The sequence below is a fragment of the Bos taurus genome, chromosome 15 (genome assembly GCF_002263795.3).
Source record: "Bos taurus isolate L1 Dominette 01449 registration number 42190680 breed Hereford chromosome 15, ARS-UCD2.0, whole genome shotgun sequence".
NCBI lineage: Eukaryota > Metazoa > Chordata > Mammalia > Artiodactyla > Bovidae > Bos > Bos taurus.
The window spans coordinates 40,525,016-40,550,502 of record NC_037342.1 but is presented as its reverse complement, the minus strand read 5'-3'; the positions used below and the strand labels follow the sequence as shown (position 1 = coordinate 40,550,502).

Genomic DNA, 25,487 nt, shown 5'->3' with positions numbered 1-25,487 from the left:
ATAGTACGGTAGTCCTTCGGGTCACTTGAGAGATATGGAACCTGCAAAGTCAGTCTCACTTAAGGCCACACAACAAAAAGGCAACCTCAATCTCTCTGATTTTAGGGCTTATGCTCTGAAGTCCCTGCAGAGACATAATTAGAGTTGTGCTCCTCTGGGAATAAACATTTGAGAAAGATCCCCTGACTTTAATTGGCTAAGAAATAGGTCTTTGGTATTTATTACTGTTTCCTCCCTCTCTTTCTCTTCCTCTTCACATCTCTGCATTCTCCACCACCCTGTCCCCTTCCTCTGCTCAGGATCACATGTAGGTGACATTGCTCTGAAAGCTCTGCATTGCCCATCCCCAAATGGGCAGCCAGAAGTCAAGACTTCCCTGGGGGCAGTCAGCCCTGGGCACTGGTCCAGGCTGTATGTTTAGGTTAAAAGCAAGCGTGCTGTATTTAGACCTCACAGGAGGTAGCTCAGCCAGAGCCCTTGGAATTCTAGTTGGTGCCAATCCTAGACAAGAGGATTGAACTCTCCATAGAGATCAGAACTGTTGTGTTTTTGTTTTGGTGATGCGGAGCTGTTGAGTCCACCGTGGGATACAGCCACTTTCCTTTGCCCTGGGGAAGACAGCTGCCAAGCTCCTCTGAGCCTGGGACACACAGACTGTGCAGGGTATAGGAGAGCATTTTGTCAGGCGAAGCAGGAGTCATTTTGGCCCAGAGCATACTAGCCATCCAGGAAGGGCTTGACCATAACCTGCTAAGCTCCAGCCTGACCCAAGGAGAGGAAAGCTTTAAAGAAAGAAGAGGGGGGGGCCAGTATCCTAAGTGCTACCCCTGCCCAGCACCTGCTTTCTAGCTGTTGTAGCTTCATGGTTCATGGCTCACTGGGCAGCTCTTCAGAGTTCTAGGAGTGGGAAGCTTTTAACTTACAAAGCATCACCCTTTTCAGTAACCGTATATAGTGGTTTCCTTTTTCAAAGGTCCTATGGAAGTTAGGTGGCTAGAGTGCAATATGTTTTCTCAAGGAAGATTTTCAGAGCTCTTATTGTATCAGAAAATGCATCACCCCATACACCCAACAGTTCCTAGCTATTGGGGACTCTCTCGGGGATCTGAGGACAGATCTTCAGAGGGAGTCAGCCAGCAGAGGGATGGAATGAAGGGATGACCACCAGGAAGGTGTCCTTCCAAAAATCACTGGCTGGTTGCCTAGCTTGCCTGGCCAGCCCCTGTTTTACAAGCTTTGATGGCTTGAAGTGGAGGAGTCTATACATCTCGTGGTTGGCAGGTCATCAGTGATGTCTAAGATATTAAAACAAAGGGAAAGGACTCATGTCTTTCCTTAGTGATGCTGAGTAAGAGTGGTTCTTGTGCAGGAATTTTTACACCTTTCTCAGGAGGAGGAACAAAGACATCAAATGTGGTGGCCCATCTCATAAAAGCTACTTGTTTCCTGAATTGTAGAAGACCTATTGGAAAATGTACTCAGTGTACAGAAAAAAGAATTCAAACAAAATATTGCCATTCTTCAGTTTTGTTTGTGATATTTGAAATTACTAAAATTTAAAATCAATTACTGGACTGTGGAAATAAAGAAAAATGGTTGTGACTATTAGGCGAATTTATTCGCACATTTCAGAAACTCAAACTAACCTGAACATAACAGGGAGATGATTAACTCACGTGAGCAGGAAGGTCCAGACACTCAAAGTGTCTGGACACTTTCCTACCCTCTCTTCTTCCATCTAAATATCTCTTAGATATTTTGCTCTGTCTTGGCTCCATTCTTCCCTCCTGCAAACATGTTTTCTCCATGTTGCTAGCCTCTTATTCATATCTTTATAGCTCTGGGACTCAAAAGACCTTTGTCTTCCTGCTCAATATGGAAAATAAAATCTCAGGCAAGGATTTCAGTTAGCTCACTTTTGGGCCAGTTGTTGAGGCCAAAACCAAGGGAGCTGACCGCTGTCTTTGGCAGCTCTTTTAAGCATCACAGGATTCACATGAGGGGAGGAACAGGTCCTCAGGGATGGGGATGGGAGATAGACAAATACTAGGTGTCCCCTACATGACGAGCAACTGCTTGTTTGCATCCTAGGTATGGCCCAGGCCTCTTCATGTTGGATTCACGTGGGTAATGGCAATGATAGGTGATGTTCACTCGAAGAGCCTGGGTCTCCTGGTTGTGAGTCAAGCAGAACACAGAACATGGTCTTCCCTCTCTTCCAACATGAACAGACACTGTCTTGCTCACACATCTCACTTAGGTTTATCCCTTGGTGTAGTAGCTGATGCTGAGCATTAACAAAACAACGAGTGATGGGCATTAGCATGCTTGTGGTCATCATTAATGCTAAGCCATGTGTCACAGATGTGTCAGGTACCAGGCATATAGCCAAGCTCCTGCTTAGTCACAGGTAGAGTGGGAATGAATGAACTGCAGCCAGAACTCCCACCTTTGCCCTGATGTGGATGTATCTCAGCACCATATGGGGTGGATCTAGGCCTCAGTGATTCACAAGCATTAATCAGCCCCTACCAGGTGCTGTAAGCTCTTCATGCCAGCAGGAGTTTGTGTGTGTGTGTGTGCATGTGTGCGTGTACACGTGCACGTGTGTGTGTGCACATGCATGCACTAGTGGTGATGGCAGGGGAAGACTGGTGACCAGGGTCTGTCTGGAGAAGACGACCTCTGGTTCATATGCCGGGGATAGGGAGGAGGACCTGCAAGGTCCATAGAGCAGTAGTTTAGGTGCCAGTTGCATAATCTAACTTGGGGTTATTGTTCATTATTGATTATTACTTATGAGGGTTTAGCCAAGCACTTAATAATTCTTTCCCTGGGTGTGATCTGTTTGGATAAGAAATAAGCGAACCAAGGAGCAGGCCAAAGAAACTCTTTCAGGGCTGATTTTGGCTGAGTTAGGGTAGTACCCAGATCAAATGCCACATCTGATTGTGCTGTTCCTGGGGAAGACAGCCCCCAAGAAAGTAAAATACATAATTTGGCCTGGGAGTTACTATTGCCACAAAGTCATTGAGTCTGGTCATTTATTTTATATATACTTTTAATGCTAGAAGGAAGTTGAAAGAATGTTGTATACAATCTCTGCATTTGACAGATGACAAACCAGGAGGCCCAGGAAGCTGAAGCTGTCTGGTTGAAGCTAGTGGGTGGCGTTGCCAGGGTTTGGATTCTATCTGTTGGATTGCTCGTATAGTGTTTTGTTTATTCATTCATTAGGTATTTCCTGTATCCTACACCTTAGTACGTGTTTGACAGAGGAGATTGTTTGAAACAGTAGTAAGAAATGGTTCTCACTTGAGCTTTCTATAGAGGGGATAGAAATGTCACCATTTCGGTATTTACTCACTTATTTAATCATTTTTGAGGTAAATGATTATTAAGCAGCTGCTATGTGCCAGGTACTTATCTAGGCACCAGTCAGTCACTTAAGAGCTCTTTGTCTTTGGGCAACTTACCTAATTCCTTATTCTCAGTAGCAGCCTCTGTAAGATGAGGACAATGATGCTTCTTCCTTCATGGAATTTTTGTGAATATTGAATAAAGTAATCTTTGAAAAGTGTCTAGAACTCTGCCTAGTACTTGGTAAATGATCAGCTAGTGTTTAGCCATTAATATCATTATTAATATCCTAAGTGATATGAGAGAGTTGTGTACACTGTACTGCAGGACTATAGAAGAGCAAGTGATTGGAGTAGTCTGGGAATGCTTCCTGGAAGAAGAGAAATGATTTGGGGTTTGACAGATGAGTAGGAGTTTGCCTGGCTTTATTGAAGGAAGAGCGCAAGGGAACATAAGGCAGAGAAACATATTCTGGGAAGAGTGGGTTGCTCATGTAATGGGAATGAAGATGTGCATGGGGAGAGGGAAGAGGAAGGGGAGAGCGTGAGAGCAGGATGGATGAATGGCAGGAGACCAGAAGGCCTCCTGGGGCCAGGCTCAGACAGAGGATTTGGAGGATCACTGAGGATGTGTCCCTGATCCCAATCCAGGGTTCCTGCTCCCACCTTCCAGGGGGTGGCTTGGTAATCACAGGTAACCAGTTCAGACCAGAAGGCATTTGTACATCACTGCCATAAAAACACGTTTGCAGGAAATGACTCACAGGCTCCTGTCACCAGCAGCCACAGGGCCAGCCTATATAATGAAAACTTGGATTATCCTGTGAGAAGGAAATGTCTGTATTTTGGGTCACACCATGCCTTCTGCTCTTGAACATGACCTTTGCCCGTCTTTGTGTCTGCACTGACTCCCCGGTGGTGGGTAACCCCTGCCTGAGTAATGCTTGCAGCCCAGCTCATTACAGCGTGGTTCCCTAGCTGCCTGAGCAGAGCACAGTAGAAGCAGGGAAGGGGGGAAGGAGAGGTGAAGCTCGGAGGGAAGGCTGCTATCTCGCAGCCTAGATAAGCCTATCTGACATTCCCCACTTCTGAAATCACCCACCAGGGCCCTCAAAGCCTGGCTCCGCTGCACCGCTCTGCCTAATACAGGCAGTTGCAGGCATAACCGACAGAGTAGAGGATGGCCCCTGCACTGTGACCTTCTGTGCTGTGTGTACAGTGCTTAGTCGCTCAGTCATGTCTGACTCTTTGCGACACCATGGATGGTAGCCTCCCAGGCTCCTCTGTCCATGGGATTCTCCAGGCAAGAATACTGGAGTGGGTTACCATGCCCTCTTCCAGGGGATCTTCCCAACCCAGGGATCGAACCCAGGTCTCCCATATTGCAGGCGTATTCTTCATTGTCTGAGCCACCAGGAAAGTGCTAGTTGAACAGAAAGCTTCCATAAACTCTGTATCTGTCCACTTACCTGCCAATGGACTATGGCACTGCCCAAGTAGGCAAGTCTGCAAGCCTAGACTGCCAATCGAGTTCTGTGAATCACTACACTTGTCACCATGAAGTGTGACACGCACAAAGTGCACCTCACGAAGTGTGTGGAGTTTGCCTGAGTGCATGCATTGAACATGCTATGTGAGACTGAGGAAGTCAATTATCCCAACAATATTAAACTGAGATGAAAAAATTCTTTTTTGGCTGTCTTCATAGGAAGTGGTTAGTCTGGGTTCACTGTGGTTCATTTTACAAATACATTTATAATTAAAGAGTTCTTTGTCTATTTAAGAACCATCTAATTCGTTTTCTTTAACTAAAAAAGAAATGCAGGACTTCCCTGGTGGTCCAGTGGTTAAGAATCCTCCTGCCAGTGCAGGGGACACAGGTTCGATCCTTGGTCCAGGAGGATGTCACAGAGCAACTAAGCGTGTGCACCTGAACTACCGAGCCCATGAGTATCTCGTCCTGTTGCATGCTCTGCAACAAGAGAAGCCATCGTGATAAGCCCAGGCGCCACAACCAGAGAGTACCCCCCACTTGCTGCAACTAGAGAAAGCCTGCTTGCAGCAACAAAGACTGAGTGCAGATGAAAGTTAATTACATTTAAAAAAAATACATGCTCATGATAAAAAAAATTTAATTCAAGCAGGACAAGACAAGAAAATATACCGGGAAAGGAAATGCCTTTGCCCAGGCCCCCAGGTCTTCTCCCTAGAGGCAACCAGTATGCCATTTCCCACGCGCCCTTCCTCAAAGTCTCCATCTGTGTGTGTTCGCATGCATCGCCCTTCTTCTTATTTAATGGGAAGCTTTTTTTTTTAACATATTTGTTGTGTACCTTTTTTTTCACTCAAAAAAAAAACATATCTTGGAGATTGTTTTACATCAGTACATGGGGACTCTAACCCTTTTATTACTTTCATGGCTTTTTATGGCTTCCCATTTTATGGCTCCATCACAGTTTACTTAACTGCTTAGGTTGTTTCCAGCCTATTGCCATCTTAAACAGTGCAGTACACTTCCTCATATGGACTTTGTATGCACATGAAAGTTTGTCTGTGGGATACACTGTGAGAATTTCAGAGTCCTAGGGTGTGTGCATTGCATTGACAATGTTATAGGCATTGTCAAGTTCTCGTCCATGGAGGTTCTTGCAGTAGACACTCCCAATAGCGCAGGAGAGTGATAAGAAGGGCCCTGATTGAAAAGGGAGCCACAGTGGGATGTTGCCTACTTGGATTTCTTCGGCTTGGTTGAGTGGGTATTGTGATGGACACCCTCTGAATCCTGGAGTCTGGGCTGGGTGGTCTTGAATGGGACCACTGCCACCCCCGTAACAATCACAATGATTTCATTACTGTTACATCCAGCATTTGCATAGTGCTTCACAGTTTCATACACATGACTTCATTAAGAAATTCGCTTTGTAAAAGGTGACTGTTCTTTCAAAGAAGAATGAATACAAGAATATGCTTTCCTCTTCAGAATTTCATCACATATTGGGAGATTTTACAGCCTTGATCCATGGAGGGTCTGTACTCTTTGTGCTGAGCAGCGGCACCCTCCTGGCCTAGCTAACTTGTTCTCTTTATGATTCAGTTTAAGCTAGTATCACCTCCAGGGAGCCTGCCCTGACCTCCTTTCTCTTATTTCATCCCCAATTGAGTTTGGTGCTTCCACAGGCTCCCAACTCTGGCCCTATCACTATCTTGCCGATCAGTGTCCCTCACTGACTGCTTTTTGGCTTCTCACCACTGTGGGCTCCCTGAGGACAGGAACCAAGACTGGCTCCTCTTTGGGTCTAAAGCACAGCATAGGGCTTGACACAGGGAGGGTGCTCAGGGACTAAATGAACGAACTGTGTAGCTCAAGAGGCTTCTTTCTGCAGTAGTACAAATAGCATACTGGGGGCTCCCCAATGACTCAGCAGGTAACGAATCCTCCTGCAATGCAGGAGACATGGGAGACTCAAGTTCGATCCCTGGGTTGGAAAGATCCCCTGGAGGAGGAAATGGCAACCCACTCCAGTATTCTTGCCTGAAAAATCCCATGGACAGAGGAGCCTGGTGAGCTACAGTCCATGGAGTCTCAAAGAGTTGGACACGACTGAGCACTCATACACAAATAGCATGCTATTAACATACAGTTCTCTCTGTAGAGCTGTACTGGATGAGTCCCAGTATATTTCCAAGCCCTGATTGTGGGTTTACAGAAGCCAGGACTGGCCAATCCCTTATTTTCTTATTCAAACATCTGTCCAGATTTGCATCTGAGCACCCTCTCCCAGGGGTGTGTGATGAGGACCATAGCCTTGTCGGTACCTTGACTAGCATCTGGCTGTTCATGGAGCTTTCAAGGAGGATGGGGAAATTAGCCAGCAGGCTTGTTAGACTGAAGGGCTGGGTCTCTTTTTTTCTTGGCGAAAAAAGAAAAACCTCTCACAGTTCCTGGCCCACCCAGGGTTGCACAAGGCCTTAGGGAGTCTCTGGCCAGGATTATCCAAATTAATGTGTACCACTGGGCAAGGTAAGAGGAAGCCATGAAGCAGTTTCATGCTCTGTTTCCCAGACTGGAAGGTGTCCCCTGGCTTCCCTCCTTCCTGCTCACTGGAGGCACTTGCTCAGCTTTGCTTTTCTTCATAATAAAAAATATCTTGGAGATAAATATATTCCATGGCAAGGGATTTGTCCACTTAAGTGTGAATATATCTGTCTAACTCTTATCAACTAGATGGGGTGCCAGGCTGAATTCAGCCTTCCTGCCTTAGGGCAGGTCCAGGGCAATTCATACTCCCTCTGAATCAGAAATAATTGCACTCAACTGCAGACTCAGCTGCAGTGACTTTAAATAAATAGGAGCTTATTTTTTAACCAGCTGTCAGGAGAAAGATAGTGACTGAAAATTCAATGGCTATATTCTCGGTGATTCTCTGAGCCAGTGCTGTCCAATAGAAATATAATGAGCTACATATGTGATTAAAAATGTTCTAGTATCCACATTTTAAAGAGTATGAAGAAATGGTGAAGTTTATTTTAATAATATATTTCACTTAATATATCCACTATATTATTATTTCAGCATGTAGTCAATATAAAACTTTATTGCTGAGATATTTTTAAAATTCTTTTTTTGGTATTAAGTCTCTGAAATCCTGTGTGTTTTACAGCTCCGCTCAATTCAGACTAGCCACAGCTGAAATGCTCAATAGCCTATGTGACTAATGGCTGTTGAACTGGATGGTGCAGCTCTAGGCTTTTCCTCATACTTGTCACCTCGTAGTTGCAAGGTAGCTGCTGCTGTATATCCAGCCATCATGTCTGCTTTTGAGGCAGGAAGAAGGTAGAAGGGACTGCTGTGGCTGCATACACTGCTTTATCACATAGACAAAAGTGTTTCCAGAAACCCTTCTATTAATAAAATGTAAGTTCCATGGGGGCAGGAGTTTTTGTCTGCATAGTTTCTGCTGATTTTCCAGCACCTACAATAGTAAGTAATGAATAGTACATATTTGTCACAGACTGAGTTCTGCAAAAGCAGATGCTTAGAAGGTATTCGGAGTGCAAGACGTTCATTAGTAATCAATACCTGTGAAAGGAATGCGGGAGAGAAGCAGGATTGGGCAGAAGTCGAACTGTACAAGAGAACACATGCCTGCGGGTTCAGGCAGCTGAATCTTTTCTTGCTTGGCCTTTCAGCCAGTGAGTTTTGCAGGAGACAGGATTGGGAGGCCACGAATATCAACTGATATAGGAGGTCAGCCATGAGCTACCAGCCCTCTCTATGACATGCTCAACACGTACACCAATACGAATAGTGTGTTTTAGAACATGTGTAGTTATAGACTTGTATACTTAAGGGTTGGAAAGCAGAGACATTACTCTGCTGACAAAGGTCTGTATAGTCAAAGCTATGGTCTTCCCAGTGTTCACGTACGACTGTGAGAGCTGGACCATAAAGAAGGCAGAATGCCAAAGAACTGATGCCTCGAACTGTGGTGCTGGAGAGACTAGTAAAAGTCCCTTGGACAGCAAGGAGATCAAACCAGTCAGTCTTAAGGGAGATCAACCCTGTATAATCCCTGGAAGGACTGATGCTGAAGCTAAAGCTCCAGTATTTTGGTCATATGATGCTAACAGACAACTCATTGGAAAACTCCCTGGTGCTGGGAAAGATTGAGGGCAGAAGGAGAAGAGGGCGTCAGAGGATGCGATGGCTGTATAGCATCACCAATGCAATGAATATGAACTTGGGCAAACTCCAGGAGATGTTGAGGGACAGGGAGGCCTGGCGCACTGCAGTCCATGAGGTCTCAAAGAGTCAGACATGACTGGGTGACTGAACAACAACAATAATACTTAAGGGGAGTAAGTTACAAATTTAATAGTATATACATGAATAGCATATAGTATATACAGTACATATATAGTATATACATGAATATATTATGTATTAAATTATATTACATAAAAAACTATTTACCTTAAACTTTTATGCAGTATCTTGGGAAGAAAACCCAACTGTGTTCTAACTACAGAGCCTTCAACAGTACAGAACATGTTTCACTGCCACCTGGCATACCCTGCACCCCCTCCTATGCATCACAGCCTTAAGAGATATAAATACAGGGTAGCAAACTTCACCAGCGGTTTGTCCATGGGGGTTCAGCAGTGAGAGGACTTTATTCTCAGACCTTTCTCCAGGGAGAACTGTCTAAATTTGAGGAACATACCTGGAAAAATTCTCTATGTCCAATCTGTAGAAGTCCAGGAAAGTTTCTTCGCCCCTTCTAGTTAGCAAGCCAGTGGTTACCATATAGCTGTGCATTGTTCTCTCTGCCATAAAGCATTCTCTTCCGTTTCCTCCTTCTCTCTCATTCTGTTTCCATCTCTGTCTCTGTCTTTGATTCCTCATGTTTACCTTTTTGACTGTGGTAAAAGATGTACAACATAAAATTTGTCATTTTGATCATTTTAAATATGTGAATCTGTGGCATTATATTCTCAATGTTATACAACCATCGCCATTTTCTACTTCCAAAATTTTTCACTGCCCCAGATAGAATCTCTGAACTCTTCAGCAATAACTTTCTACTACCCGCTTCCCCTTAGCCCTTGGTAACCTCTAATCTACTTTCTGTCTCTATACATTTTCCTATTCTTGGTATTTATGTAAGTAGAATCATGTAATATTTGTCTTTTTGTATCTGGCTTATTTCACTTAGCATAATATTTTCAAGGTTCAGCCAAGTGGTACCAAGTATCAGAACTTTAATCCTTCTTTTTCCAACTTTAGTAATATCTTTTATTTAATCCAACTTATAAAAATATTCTAAAATGTCTCTATAAAAGTTATTAATAGGATATTTTAGATTTTTGTACTATGACCTTGAACTCTGGTGTATATTTACTTTACTAACATATCTCAGTTTGGATGCTAAATTTTAATCAGAAGTACTTAATCCATATTTAGATTTCATAATATTTACAGTTAAAAAAGTAGATTTACGTGTCCGAGTTATTTCAATCGTACTTTGTTTTCCAGTAACTGAATTGAGTTTGGGTTTATTTTTTAACTGTGGTAAAATACATGACGTTAATTTTACTATTTTAATCATTTCTCAGTTTACAGCATTTACGTAGTCAAGCAGCCAGTACACCATTCATCTCTCAAATATTTTTCATCATCTCAGACTAAAACTCTACATATTAAATAATAATTTCCATCTCTCCTCTCTCCCCAACCCCTGGCACTTCCATTCTACTTTCTGTCTCCTCAATTTGGCTACTCTGGGTGCCTTATATAAATGGAATCATACATATTTGTCCTTTTCTGACTGACGGAGAAGGTGATGGCACCCCACTCCAGTACTCTTGCCTGGAAAATCCCATGGATGGAGGAGCCTGGTAGGCTGTAGTCCATGGGATCGCTGAGAGTCGGACATGATTGAGCGACTGCACTTTCACTTTTCACTTTCATACATTGGAGAAGGAAATGGCAACCCACTCCAGTGTTCTTGCCTGGAGAATCCCAGGGATGAGGGAGCCTGGTGGCTGCCATCTATGGGGTCGCACAGAGTTGGAACGACTGAAGTGGCTTAGCAGCAGCAGTATTTTACTTAGCATAATGTCCTCAGGGTTTATGCATGTTGTAGCACATGTCAGAATTTCTTTCCTTTTCAAGGCAGAATAATATTTTGTTATATGCACATACTACACTTTGTTTATCCATTCATCCCTCGATGGACACTTGCGTTGCTTCCCCCTTTCACCTATTGTGAATGCTGCTGCCATGAACCTTGGCATACAGAATCAGCTCAAGTTCCTGTTCCCAGTTCTTTGGGGCATATACCTAGGAGCAGAACTACTAGGTTGTATGGTAATTCCGTGTTTAACTTTTTGAGTGCATGTGTGCAAGCATGCTCAATCACTCAGTCATGTCCAACTCTTTGTGACCTCATAGACTGTAGCCCGCCAGACTCCTCTATCCATTGGATTTTCCAGGCAAGAGTACGAAAGCGGGTTGCCATTTCCTACTCCAAGGGATCTTCCTGGCCCAGGGGTTGAACCCATGTCTTCTGCATTGGCAGGCAGATTCTTTACCACTGTGCCACATGGGAAGCCTACTTAACTTTTTGAGGAACCACCAAACTATTTCTTCTTACTCTTATTTTAAAATTGCCATCCCTGAGTTAAAAATTGCACATTTATTAATTCATTCAAAAAACCATTTGAAATGCCTGCTACATGCCAGGCATCAGGGTTACAGCAGTAAAGAGAAGAGATAAAATCCCTGTCCTCTTGGAGTTTACGTTCTTCTCTGAGAAAGACAGACAACAAATAAATATATGTGACCCGAGTGTGCACACATGTGTGCCTGTGTTGGTGGTGGTAAATGCTATAGAGAAAGAACAAGGTGAGGGCGATGTGGGTGCCCTGAGTAGAGGTGGGTTGCTGTTTTATATCGGATGTGCTGGGAAGGCTTCTGTGTGATGGTGACATTTAAGCAGAGACCTGAAGGAAGTGCGCCTGTGGCTCTTAGAGGAAACAGAGTTCTAGACAAAGGGAACAAGTGACGCTGACAAGCAAATGTGCTCGGCGTATTCTCAAAATAACAGGGAGACCTTTGTGACTAGAAAGAGAGGCTGATGTGGTCAGACACAGGTCCAGGAAGGGAATGAGGTGAGGAGATCCAGATTGCATGGACCTTGTAAAACCCCTGGAGGTGGATGAACAGAGTCACATGATCCTCATGGAAGGACTTGTGAAACCCTGGAGATGAAGAAAGCGAGGTGGACTAGAGTCTCTCTCTCTGTGAATAACAGCTAGCTCAGGCCCAAGGAATTTATTGCATCCTTTTTCCATCCTATCTTAGAAGAGCTGTCTGCTCTTTCATTACAGACCAGCACATCAGGGACAGGCTGGGACCAGTCTTGCTGCCCAGGTGAGGGCAGACTTGGTGATACTTTGCCAACAAAGGTCCATATAGTCAAAGCTGTGGTTTTTTCAGTAGTTATGTATGGATGTGAGAGTTGGACCATAAAGAAGATTGAGTGCCGAATAATTGATGTCTTTTAACTGTGGTGCAGAAGACTCTTGAGAGTCTCTTGGACTGCAAGGAGATCAAACCAGTCAATCCTAAAGGAAATCAAATCCTCTGATGAATATTCATCAGAAGGACTAATGCTGAAGCTGAAACTCCAATTCTTTGGCCACCTGATGCGAAGAGCCAACTCATTAGAAAAGGCCCTGACAATGCGGTAGACTGAAGGTGGGAGGAGAAGCGACAACAGAGGACGAGGTGGCTGGATGGCATCATCGACTCAATGACCATGAACTTGAGCGAGCTCCGGGAGATGGTGAAGGACAGGGAAGCCTAGTGTGCTGCAGTCCCTGGGGTTGCAAAGAGTTGGACACAACTGAGCAACTGAACAATAATTGAATAGTCTTCCTGGAACGGAAAAAAATCCTCCTGAACATCCACAGCAACTAACACTATCCCCGGAAGGAGTAGATTCATTAATTTAGTCTTTCCTCACTCATTTAGTGATTGCTGAGTACTACTCCTCAGGCACCGGAGAGGAGAGGTGAAGACAGCAGAGAAGGCCCCTGCAATTGTGCAGCTTCCTGTCTGGTCCATGGGAGAACAGAAGTACACAAAAACAATCTTATCACCTCTTCTTAAGAAGGCCATAAATAGGGCATTATGATAGAGAGAAGCAGGAAGGGTAATTGATTCTAGACAGCGTATTGTTGTTCAGTCGCTAAGTCGTGTCCTACTGTTTGTGACCCCATGGGCTGCAACATGCCAGGCTTCCCTGTCCTCCACTATCTCCTGGAGTTTGCTCAAGTTCATGTCCATTGAGTTGGTGATGCCATCCAACCATCTCTTCTTATCTCAAGACAAGGTATTATAGGTGACATTTAAGCTTAGATCTCCAAGGAGGAAGCAGCTAGCTGGCAAAGAGCTGGCTATTCAGAAAGGGCAACAAGTGCAAAGGCCCTGAGCTAAGAAAGCTCTTGGCCAGCTGGAAGAGGCAGCAAGGCAGCCAAGAGGGGGCTGGAGGGGAGAGAGTGGAGGGGAGTGTGGTAGGAGGTAAGGTTGGGGGTTAGGTGGACAGTAGACAGATCACTGAAAGGCCTTTCATGTAGTCCATTCTAACAAGTTTAGGTTTTATTTTCTCCTTGAAAACCAGCTCCACTGCTTGCTAAGTAGTGTGACCTCGCCTCTTGGAGCCTCTATTTGTTCATCTGTGAAATGGGAATAATAATAGTTATGTCCTAGGACTGGGGTGACGATTATACACCAAATGAACATGAAGCACTTAAGTGCCTGGTAGCTGTTAATTGCCTCCTCTCCTTCTCAAAACTATCCTATTGGATTTGTGACACAATTTTTCAGACACATTTTTTAAAGTCATCCTCATGCTCTCCTTTCCTGGAGTACATGCTCAGTCTCCTCCAAGGGCTTGTCTCTGACACCTGCTTCTGCTGGGTGTGCTTCCCAAGGGAAATCTCAGTTACATTCATCAGTCACCCCTCCCTCCCCCATGAGGGCGACTCTCTACTTTTGTATCTCTGGCCCTACATGTCTCTTGAGCCCCATGAGTCCACTTAGGTAACTTAAGACATCTTCAGGATGTCCCTTGGGCACCCTTAAACCCCATTGACCTATCTTCTTTCTGAAACCCGTTTCTCGCCTCCTTTTTCTCTAAATCTTGAAGGCTCAAAACCATACCAACATCCTGGATTCCTGTCTGCTTTCTGCTATCAGTTGTCAGGTTCTGCACCTTCCTTTGCAATTTTTTTTCATAATTGTCCCCTTCTATTTCCACTGACAACACTTTGGTGGGGGTAGCAATCTCTTACCCAAGTAATGGGATTTGTGTGCTCGAAGTCTCTTTTGCCTTTTCTTCCCATCCAGACCAGCTGCCGACCCCCACAGAATTATCCTTCCAAAGCACGGCTCTGACTGTGGCTCTCTGCTCACATTCACAGCTCCCCACTGCCTTGCACTGCAGTTTCCCCTCCAGCCTGGCCTGGTGTCCTGTTTGGTCAACCTGTCTCCTACTTCATATTCCAAAACTCCCTTCTCACATGCCCATGTTGGCTATATTCCCTCCTTGCTCTCAGCCTCATGTCCCCCCTGCCTCTGGCCAGCTTTTGAGCACTTCAGTCCAGCCTACGGGGCACTCCCTTCTCAGAGACTTTGGTCTCTGTGACTCCAGCAGCTTCTTCCTCCCACCTTCCCCTTGGCAACCCATCCCCATGGCCACACCTTGGAGTTTGCTTCACCTAAATCCTCCTTTGAAAAGCTCCTCTCTAACCACAGCTCTGAGCGGTTGCTTTTCTCACCGTGTTACTCTCTCAAAATCTGCTGCTAACCTGCCATCCTTTCTTTTCTGCCCATTTGTCAGCCTCCCCTGACCTTCACTTTCTTACTCACTCTGGAGCCTGTGCTCTGTCTTTGCAGCCATGTTCGGCAGCTTCTCAAAGCCATGACTTTAGGCCAGCCTCGCCTTGGGATCTGACTCTCTGCCCCATCCACAAAGCAGAGCCTGACCAGCTGATCTTGATAGCAAGTTGTGAGAACTCAGTTCTGAGCATCTTTGTGCTGCCAGGACAGTGTTTTAAGGAAGTCTAGCCAGTTTCTATCCAAGTTGTCCCTAGCCTTTATCGCCTTCTCTACCCTTCAGTCCCTTACCTTTAAGCAGCTGTCCTACTTCTCAGGAAAACTGGTATCATCAGCTCTGTTTCTTCTTTTCTTTTTCTCAACCTAATTTCTGGGCAAGATAATCTCTATACTCCTTGCTCCCTGGCTTCACCTTCCTCTCATTCCCAACCTGCTGTAACCTGACTTCATTCTACTGTGCCAGTAGAGATGTCTTTTTTTTTTTGGTGTCATGGGGTCCTCAGAGTTATCCAAGACCATGGCTGCCTTTGCATCCTTGTCTGCTTGGCCTCTTTCTGACACTGGACATGGCAGATCATTATCTCCCTGAAACTCCTCTCCTGAGAGAGGCACCTAAGTGTAGCCCATGAGCTCTGGTTCTTGAGGGAAGGGAAAATATAGGTTATGCTTCTTTACAAGGAATTGTAAACCTGAGTATTGACAGGTCCAAACCCTCCCTGTTTTTTCATATTTTTTGGCAAGAAGGCTTTCCGTAAAGAGCACATCATTGACCTTTTTCTGCTGCTGAGCTCAGCAACAGGTGAGTGGCATGGATTTATGATGCTCTCTGGTGCTGCAGGAGCCTCTTGCCTTTTACCCTTATAGATTTACTCCAGGGCTCCAGATCATATCAAATGACACCGTTCACTAGAATTTAGCCATACATCACAACACTACAAAGCTTTTCCACTTGCAAAGCAATTTTGCATCCAGTATCTCGTTGGATTCTGACAATAACTCTAGGGGGGCAAGCAGGGCTGGCATCATCAACTGTACTTTACAGATGAGGAAACTAAGGCTTAATTGGGATAAAGGACGTACCTAGAATTTCACAGGGATAAATGTAAGAATGCAAGAATGTTCAAAACCAGCAGGCCCAGATATTGTTGCCAGTTGTTTGAGGACTTCAATACAGATAGACAGTGACCCTCAGAAAGATATAAAATCAATTGTGTCTCCAACCACATAATTTCTTCAATGCCTAGTATTGGGTGTTAAGGATACAATGATGGCTCAGATATTCTTTCTTTTATTTTCAAAAGAAATTTTACCTGAAACATTTAAGGTAGACAGCAGCATTACTTAGTATTTATGAATTTATGATTTTAGAACTTCACATTTTAATGTTTGCTTATTAAAAGGGTCTCAGTTAGTTTGCTTATACCATGAAAGCTCTTTTGATGGATGTATTAGTTTGAAATTCAGCATTAAGTATGGTGGTGTTGTTCAGTTGCTCAGTCCTTGTCAACTCTTTGTGACCCCATGGACTGTAGCACACCAGGCTTCCCTGTCCTTCACCATCTCCCGGAGCTTGCTCAAACTCATGTCCATTGGATCGGTGAGACCATCCAATCATCTTGTCCTCTGGTGTCCCTTCTCCTCCTGCCCTCAATCTTTCCCAGCATCAGGGTCTTTTCTAATGAATTGGCTCTTCACATCAGGTTGCTGAGCTTCAGCTTCAGCATCAGTCCTTCTAATGAATATACAGGATTGATTTCCTTTAGGATTGACTGGTTTGACCTTGCAATCCAAGAGACTCTCAAGAGCCTCCTCCAACACCACAGCTCAAAAGCATCAATTCTTCAGCATTCAATCTTTTTTATGGTCCAACTCTCACATCCGTACATGACTACTGGAAAAACCTTAAGTGTGGTACTCACAGCCTTATATCAGATTTAGCATCTAATTTATTTTGTCTTATTTACACAGATTTAAAATAGGGTTTCAAGTAAAATAATTTTTTAACAGCTTGTTTTGCAATCTCTCCAATCATAGTAATCCAGAAACTTGACATATAATAGGTAGATACATCCAATTTGCTTTAAGATTCAACTTTGAAACTGAAAATTTCTAATCTGTAGAATGAAGGTAATATTTACCCTATTCAAAGACTTGTAAATAGGAAATGGTTTACCATAACAGGGGGCTGCAACCTTGTAAACATTCAGCAAATGGCCACTGTTACTGTTCTGCCCTACAGCTTTAAGGGAAGGGTTGACACTGTCCCACATGCTAAGGATTCATAGCAGTGTTTGTGTGGTATGGGTTTTGTTTGTTTTTTGTGGTTGCATCCTTTTTCTCTCTTTTTTCTTAGAGCAGTTTTTGGTTCACAGCAAAATTGAAGGAAAGGCATAGAGATTTCCCGTATACTCCCTACACCCACACATGCATAGCCTCCCACGATCAGTAGTCATCCAAAGTGACTATGACGTCATAGCACCCAAAGTCTGTAGTTTTCCTTAGGGTTCATTCACAGTGTTATAGACTCTATGGGTTTGGGCAAACATGTACAGTTGTGTATCTCTTTACTGCCCTAAAATTTCTCAGTGCTCCATCCATTCTTCCTGCCTTTTCACCCTACCCCCATGACTCTCCTGGCAACCACTAATCTTTTTTACTGTCGTCATAGTTTTTTGACATTTGTTTTCAGAAGGTCTTATAGTTGGAATCACATAGTAGGTAGCCTTTTAACACTGGCTTCTTTCACTTAGTGATATGCATTTAAGGTGCCTACATACCTTTTCACAGCTTGATAGTTCACTTCCTTTTAGTGCTGAATAATACTCCATTGTCTGGATGTACCTCAGTTTATTATGTACCATTCACGTACTGAAGAACATCTTATTTACTTCCAATAAGTAATTTGGATATTACTTATAATAAATAAAATAAGTAATTTATTTACTTATTCCACTTCATTTGCAGTGATGAAAAAACTGCTATAAATATTCATATGCAGGTTTTTAGACATAAACTTTCTTCTTCTTTGAGTAAATACCAAGGAGCTTGATTGCAGGATTGTATGGTTAAGAGTGTGTTCAGTTTTGTAAGAAACTGATAAACTGTCTTTCAACGTGGCTGTACCCTTTTTTGTTCATTCCCATCAGCAGTGAATGAGCGTTCCTATTGCTCCACATGCTCACCAGCATTTGATGTTGTCAGCATTCTGGATTTTGGCCATTCTGATAGACATGTGTTTGCAATTCCCTGATGACATATGAGGTGGAACATCTTTTCATGTGCTTGTTTTCCTTCTGTACTGTTATGAGGTTTTTTAATCTTTAGGAATCTGTGAACTTGGAAGGCAGGGGCGGGGGAATTCTTATTTTCACTAACCTCTAACTGAAATGTAGCATTTCTCCCATTTGCGAGTGTGGTACCTGTGCTTTGTCACCCATAGAAATCACAGATATTTTCGTTTATCCTTACAGTTGTAGATATCTCAACCTCTGGTTTATACATCACTGTTTGGAAATTATTTAAGGCCTTAGACCTGCAGCTAAGTCTAAGGTCATCATTATTTAATAACATATTATGAGATATGTTAAGTGTGTTAACATTTTATTTCATGCATTTAAAGATTGAGAAAGTTTTCATAAACTTCAATGGGTTGCCAAAGTAACCCAGGGCACAGACATGGTCAAGGGCCTCTCGGCCGATGTCACAGACCTGGGAACCAGGGACCAAGAGCTGTGTGAGGCCTGCCTGTGCGCAGCCAGTGCGGGGAGGGTATGCTGGGAAGAGCCTGGGGCAGGACCTGAGTCAAATCTCTGCTCCTTCATTTAGTTTACAACCCTGGGCCAATTACTTGAGTGGTTTGATTCCCAATGTCCTTATCTGCAAAGCAGCGATATTAACACACACTTTACTGGCTTTAACAGGCAAAGAATCATTTCTGGCACATTGGAAGTCTTCAAGAACGTCAGTTCCCCTCTCCTTTCCTCCTCGCTCTGTTTCCTCTTGTGTGACATAAGAGGTCTCAGTAGAAGTCTTCTCTGAGTTCTCTCTTAAATTTGTTGTTATCCTGAATCTTACAATCAAGGCAAACCAGGTGGTCCATTGCTGTGGAATTGGAGCTGGTGTCTTCGTGCCCCTGGCACTGCCAGTCTCCATTCCTGGAGCAGCAGGGAGTACCAGCATCCTTGGACTTTTCCCGCCCTTCCGCTCTCCACCTGGGCTTTTCCTGGCTCCCCTCCAGGCTGAGCTCATGGGTTGGGAATGCGTAGGCCGAGCTGCTCCCTGAGTGCCTGAGAGAGGGCCGTTGGTGTAACATGTTCTAAGAGCGTTCTCTCCACCTCATGTCTGGGACAGCTGATAGCAGACCTGGGAAACCCATTAATCAACATCCTCAGTGGCTCAGCAGACCCCACTCTCCCTGCTTGGCCATCTGTTGTTTCAAGCTGGCTGTTCTTAGATGGAAAAAATGTAGCCTATTGTTGTCTTGGTGAGAAGGTGCTAAGGTGACAAAATGCTTCTCTGTACAGGAAGTTAGGAGTATGGGGGAAGATGGCTCGATGCCATCCCGGAACCATATCCTGGTCCTTTTTTTTTCCCCTTAATTAAGCTCTGAATATAAAAAGGGTTTGTGGTTCCTGGGTTCAGATGACACGTAATTGTGGGTTTTTTTCTTTCCATTGTTGAACTGCCCTGGGCCTTGGAACCATGTTCTATTCCAATTCAGTTTTCAGAATAGGTGAAAACCTGTGGTATACCTGGCTAATTGCTGCGCTATTCCTTAAGACAATTGCTAGAGTCTTGGCCCAGTGGGCAGCCATTTGGAGCACAGCCGGGGAGGATCATCATCCCTACTCTGCATGTTCGCCTCCCTGTCCCAGACCCGATATGGAGCCTCCACTCCAGTTCTGAGCCCAGAACTAACCTCTGCTCTGCCTCGGCCTGCAAGAGAATTGAAATGGAGTTTCTGAGACTGAGCTGAGCCAGTCTCACGTGTCTTGTCCCTTAAATATCACTGGGAAGACGCTGGCTGGGGACTGTTGAAGTGAGAGGGACCTTGCTGCCCCGGCACATAGGAGAGTTAGGTGTACCAAGGGCTCCACTGAGATAGACAGCCCTCCAGGCTCTCACTTCTTTAAGCCAAGAAGTGAGGCAGTGGTGTGCGTGTGGTGCTGTGCCTGGACAGCCTGGTCTTTGAGTTCAGACCAACCTAGGTTTGCATCTCAGTTTTAGCTGTGTGACCTTTGGTATCTTACTTAACCTCTCTGGCCCTCCATTTCCTCAGTTGTAAACTGGGGGCAATAATAGTACTCAGGTCACAGGGTGACTGTGAGACCTACATAAATTAATACATGTAGAGCACTTAGAGTAAGGTTATTGCCTTGGTCATTATTACTGTTTGTCAGGGTGAACGGGATCTAGACAGTGGGGACGTTTATCCCTGGCTGCCTCCCTGCCCTGGGCGCTGCTGCTTGTTCACCCTTCCCCCAGTGGTTAAGTGTGGGTGTCTGTGTCCCAGAGGAGGGAGGGCTCCACTATGGACCCTAACCACTGGCCTTATAGCCCATCGAGACTGCAGAGTTGGTGATCCTGGCTTCTCAGAAATTCCAGCCCAGGAGTGGTGAACTAGGGACGGTGCCAGCCTGCAGTCTGTCTGCAGGGCACCTAGCTCCTAAGTGTCCTGCCCTATTGTCTGTCTCAGAGAATGTCTGATATTTGGGTTTTGTGATAAAATTGGCCTCTCTGAGAGGTTTCGCAAATAGATTCCAGACGTTGTAGTAAACCAAGCCTTTCTGTATTTTTACCAACACAAGAACGAGCTTGGGGGAATGACTTCACAGATTGCTCTCATCAGTCTGCTGGGGAAGGAGGGCTGGGGTGGTGTTCACTTTGGTAGTTAACAGCAACAATGGTAACTAACCCATAGTAGGTTAGTTGAATTCTGCCATCAAGCCTTAGGGGTTGATGAGGTTATTTCCCATCTCTCAGCCTCTAGGTGCTCAGATCCTCTCCAGTTTGCTGAGTCTCCTGAATCTCACTGCCTTACGAGTTCACATAGCAGGAGGGGAGGATGCAAGGCTTTACATAGTCTAGAGAGTCATCAGAAGACTAATGTCCTTAGGAAGGGCTCCCCACCTACCACCCGCAAGGCACCTCCTGTTTATACAAGGCTCACAGCAGTGATTAGCTTCTGTTGAATGCATACATATACCTGGGGTCAGGATGGCAGTGTTCTAGAGGCTGGAGATAAAGCAGTGAGCACTCGAGAAATGGTAACTGCTAGAATAAAAACCATTGCTATTATCATGTGCTATAGAGAACAGTGAAGAAATAGCCTCACTTCCCTGGTTCAAGAGAACAGTCCCACGTTGCCCACATCCTTTCCCTCTTGTTCTAAGCCTCTCATGCCTCTTTTCCATCCAGATGACAGAGGCTGGTCATCTCTGAACCTCCCACTGCTGTGCTGGCCAGGGCGGGGGGCAGGGCTGGGGTCTGAGCCTCCTGGCAGCTCTCTGATGTGTGCAAGTGTTACAGGCACTAATTCCACGGATGAGCACATTGAGGCCAGAGGAGACCAGGGCACCAAAGTGCAGGAGCGCTGGTGGTCTCAGTGCTAGTTCTTAGTGTTCTTGACTGCACGGCCATGCTCAGCTCTCCCTGGGGAGGCCGAGAGGCTGGCCCAGCCCATAGAGTGTGTCTAAAGGAGAAGCTGTGGGACACCTGAGAGCCTGGGAGAGACTGGCACGACACCCCACTTCCCTGACAGGCTTCCTCTAAACTGCTTCAACCCCGGCTGCTTGCACCCCAACCCCCACCTATGGTCATGTTTCTAAAACACCACCAAAGACTTGGACATTCTGTACCTTCTTCAGGGTATCCCAGGTGCCCCCAAGGCACATGGTGGGTGCTTAGCACAGGAGCCCGGGAACTAGAAGGTGGACCCAGTGGCTCTGAGTGGGGCCCCAGTTCCTGGCACTGTTAGGGGTTTCCTTTCTTCTTTACTTAGGAGGGAAGTGGAAGTCCTCAAGCTAGCAGCAGGGGGAGGCTCTCCTTTATGGGATTAACTGGGGTCTGCACTTCTGCTGGAAACTGTGGCAAGCAGTGAAGAGGTCTCAAGTGCTTACAAACTGGGTTTTGAAAAACAGACAAGACCTTACCTACAACAGAGTTGAAGCAGAAGTTAGACATGGCTTTTTGGAAGATGGGATGGGGATGGGAGGTGTTCAGTTGAATAAGAACTCTGAGACTAGAAAGAACACTGTAGGTAGGTCCATAAGTTTGTCTGGAGGACGATGTAATCAGAAACACCTAGTCACCTCTACCAGTTGTTTATAATAACAAGTATCATTTGTAAAAATGCTTTATAATTTATAAAACTCTTTTCACATGTACAGCATGTGTATGTAAATACTATATGTAATCTTCCCCTTTAAGGTTATTGAACATACACACACCTTTCTGCCTGTTACATAGTGGAAAGAACCCAGGTTGCCTTGCAGTCTCTGGGCCTTGGTTTACCCATCTGCAAAATGAAGGTGACAGCCTCGATTGGGAACTTTGGTATAGGGATGTGCCTCTCACCAGTTCGGTGCTATGTTGGAATGTGGAGAACAGGAGCTGGTTGGCTCTGAGAGTGCTAGGCATTTAGGGGTGCCTGGTACAGTTGGTGGGAACCTGGGCATCAGCTAAGGGATGTTCTCTTCTGGAGCTGCCCACTCAGAAGGGGGCATCTGCCCCTTCCTAGAGGCAGACAGGAGAGGCTCAGGACCAAGGTCCATGGGCAGCTGGCCTGTGTACCCAGGCACTCTTCTACATCTTCAAGGTGATCTGATGGGGTCCGTAAGAATCCACTGCCATAGGGATTCTCAGCAGGTGGAGCCACTCAGGGGTGAGCGGTGATACTCCTCAGAGAATGTGAGAGACCAGTGATGACCAATGCACAACCCTGACTGCGAGAGTAGAGATGGACAGCACTTCCCTGCCCTCCACCCGAGGCTGGAGCAGGGGTATCAACTCTGCCATCCCCTTTTGCTCTCCTCCACAGCCAGGGCGGGGCTGAGGGGTGGGGGGCGGAATCCAGGTCCCCTGGTTCCTTTGTTTGTATCCCTCTGTCCCATTCCTGCTCCATTTATCTTCTTCCTTCCTCTCTTTAATCCTATGGAGCTGTTTGCTTTATCATTGTAAAGAGTTTTTTGTTTCTTGTTCCATGTATGAAACATTGATGAGCTAGCTGTTTTCATATTCAAGGAGGGACCATCTCTAAATCTTATTTTTGAATTATGTGCTTCAGGTTTTTTTAATTTTTTTCTTTAAATAATTAGTGGTGCATCCTAGCCCTGGCCCTTTCCAGCAGTGTGGTCCTGTGTCTCCGTCCATACAGTGGGGATGGTAATGCTCCTCTCAGAACAGCAGTGGCCTATTGAGTGAATAAATGAAGTCTAGACAGCCACGAGCCCTCAGTCCTTCCATTTGAATTGCCCCCAAAGATACGTTGATCACTACTGAGTGGTTCCAGGCAAGCGCCTTGGTTTTTCTGCATCTGACTGATGACTGACTCAGACGCTGTGGTTTAGAGGGCTTTGTTTCAGCGGTTACTTGGGCTGGAATCAGCCCTGCGTCAGCAGCTGCTGGTAGAGGTGACTGGGCGTTTCCAATTACAGATGAGTCGTCTGCCTCCCTGGAAGCTAGTAACTCCCATTGTCCGCGTGGGTGGGCGTCCCAGGACCCTCTCTCAGGTTTCCCTTCCACCTCTCTTAAACAGGTGCCTGCCTCCACTCCCACTTGCCCTACCCATCCCATGGAGTAGGTGGGTTGCTGGTGGGCAGGGACAGTTCTCAGAGGCGAAAGGAAAAGCTTGAGCTGCCAGCATCTACATTATGCCCTCTGACCACCGTTCAGTGTTGCCCTTGGTCCCTCTGTCTCCACCGTTCATAAATGTGGGTGAGGGAGCCTCTTCTTTCCTCTAGATCTGTGCTGTCCAGCATGGGGTGCCACTAGCCACATGGCTTGGGCACTTGAAATGTGCCAAGTCTGAACTGAAATGTGCTCTAAGTGTAAAATATGCACCTGATTTCAAAGACTGAATATGGAAAGAAAAAAAAATTATATAATAACTTATTATTGCTTTTTGTATGAATGACATATTGAACTAAATTACAGTATTAAAATTAATTTTATCTTTTTCAAAAAAAGTGTGGCTGCCTGAAAATTTAAAATTACATGCATGGCTTACATTATATTTCTGTTGCAGTGGTTCTTAACTGGTGGTGATTTTGCCTCCTCTCTAATTATTTAGCAATATTTAGAGACATTTTTGATTGTCATGCTCAGGGGGAAGGGGGATCTAGCTGGGAGAGGCCAGGAATGCTGCTAAACAACCTGCAATTCACAGGACAGGTCCCCACCCCCAACGATAAAATAAATGATGTAGCCCACATGTCCATCGTACCAAAGTCCAGAAACCCAGTTCTACTGGACACTCTCACTTTGGATGATGTAGTCTTTTCTTATGGGCAATGACTCCAAAGTCACAGGCCCTGTGGCCTAACAGCATAAATTGCTGGAGTTAGAGACCTGAGACTCTGGCCATTTCTGAGTATCCGTTTCCTAATCTGTAAAATAGGCATAAGAATATCTGTTTTACAAGTTTCTCAGTTCAGTTCAGTTCAGTTGCTCAGTCGTGTCCGACTCTGCAACCCCATGAATCGCAGCACGCCAGGCCTCCCTGTCCATCACCAATTCCCGGAGTTCACTCAGACTCACGTCCATCGACTCAGTGATGCCATCCGGCCATCTCATCCTCTGTCGTCCCCTTCTCCTCCTGCCCCCAATCCCTCCCAGCATCAGAGTCTTTTCCAATGAGTCAACTCTTCGCATGAGGTGGCCAAAGTACTGCAGTTTCAGCTTTAACATCATTCCTTCCAAAGAAATCCCAGGGCTGATCTTCAGAATGGACTGGTTGGATCTCCTTGCAGTCCAAGGGACTCTCAAGAGTCTTCTCCAACACCACAGTTCCAAATCATCAATTAAATGAGATTGACTTGTACCATACCTGATATTTAGTAAACCTCCACCAAATAGAAGTTATTATTGTCATTAAAAAAAACATGTATCTTTTACTCTCTGTATCAACTATCGGGATTTCTACATGCCTTCCGGATTTTTCTGTGATACCTGACATTCAAAAGCTTGAAAACTAAATTTGTAATTTCACCCTTCCTCTTCTCTCCCACTCCCTAAATGTATTCTACTTTATGACTTTCAGTCTTAGCTCACAGTGGCACCACCCTCCCAGTCTTAGAATCTGAGTCAGTTTCACTTCCTCCTTCTACCCCCTCACCCTAATTTTTAATTTGTTAACCTCTTTGGTGAAAGAGGAGAGTGAAAAAGTTGGCTTAAAGCTCAACATTCAGAAAACGAAGATCATGGCATCTGGTCCCATCACTTCATGGGCAATAGATGGGGAAACAGTGTCAGACTTTATTTTTCTGGGCTCCAAAATCACTGCAGATGGTGACTGCAGCCATGAAATTAAAAGATGCTTACTCCTTGGAAGGAAAGTTATGACCAACCTAGATAGCATATTCAAAAGCAGAGACATTACTTTGCCAACAAAGGTCCATCTAGTCAAGGCTATGGTTTTTCCAGTAGTCATGTATGGATGTGAGAGTTGGACTGTGAAGAAAGCTGAGTGCCGAAGAATTGATGCTTTTGAACTGTGGTGTTGGAGA

The 25,487-nt window shown here is 45.0% G+C and overlaps 1 protein-coding gene across 11 annotated transcripts in view; it reads left to right on the top strand.

The window, feature by feature from the left end:
* MICAL2 (microtubule associated monooxygenase, calponin and LIM domain containing 2) overlaps positions 1-25,487 on the top strand; it is a 241,555-nt gene that overhangs the window by 54,011 nt on the left and 162,057 nt on the right. The gene's annotated exons all lie outside the window — the stretch shown is intronic.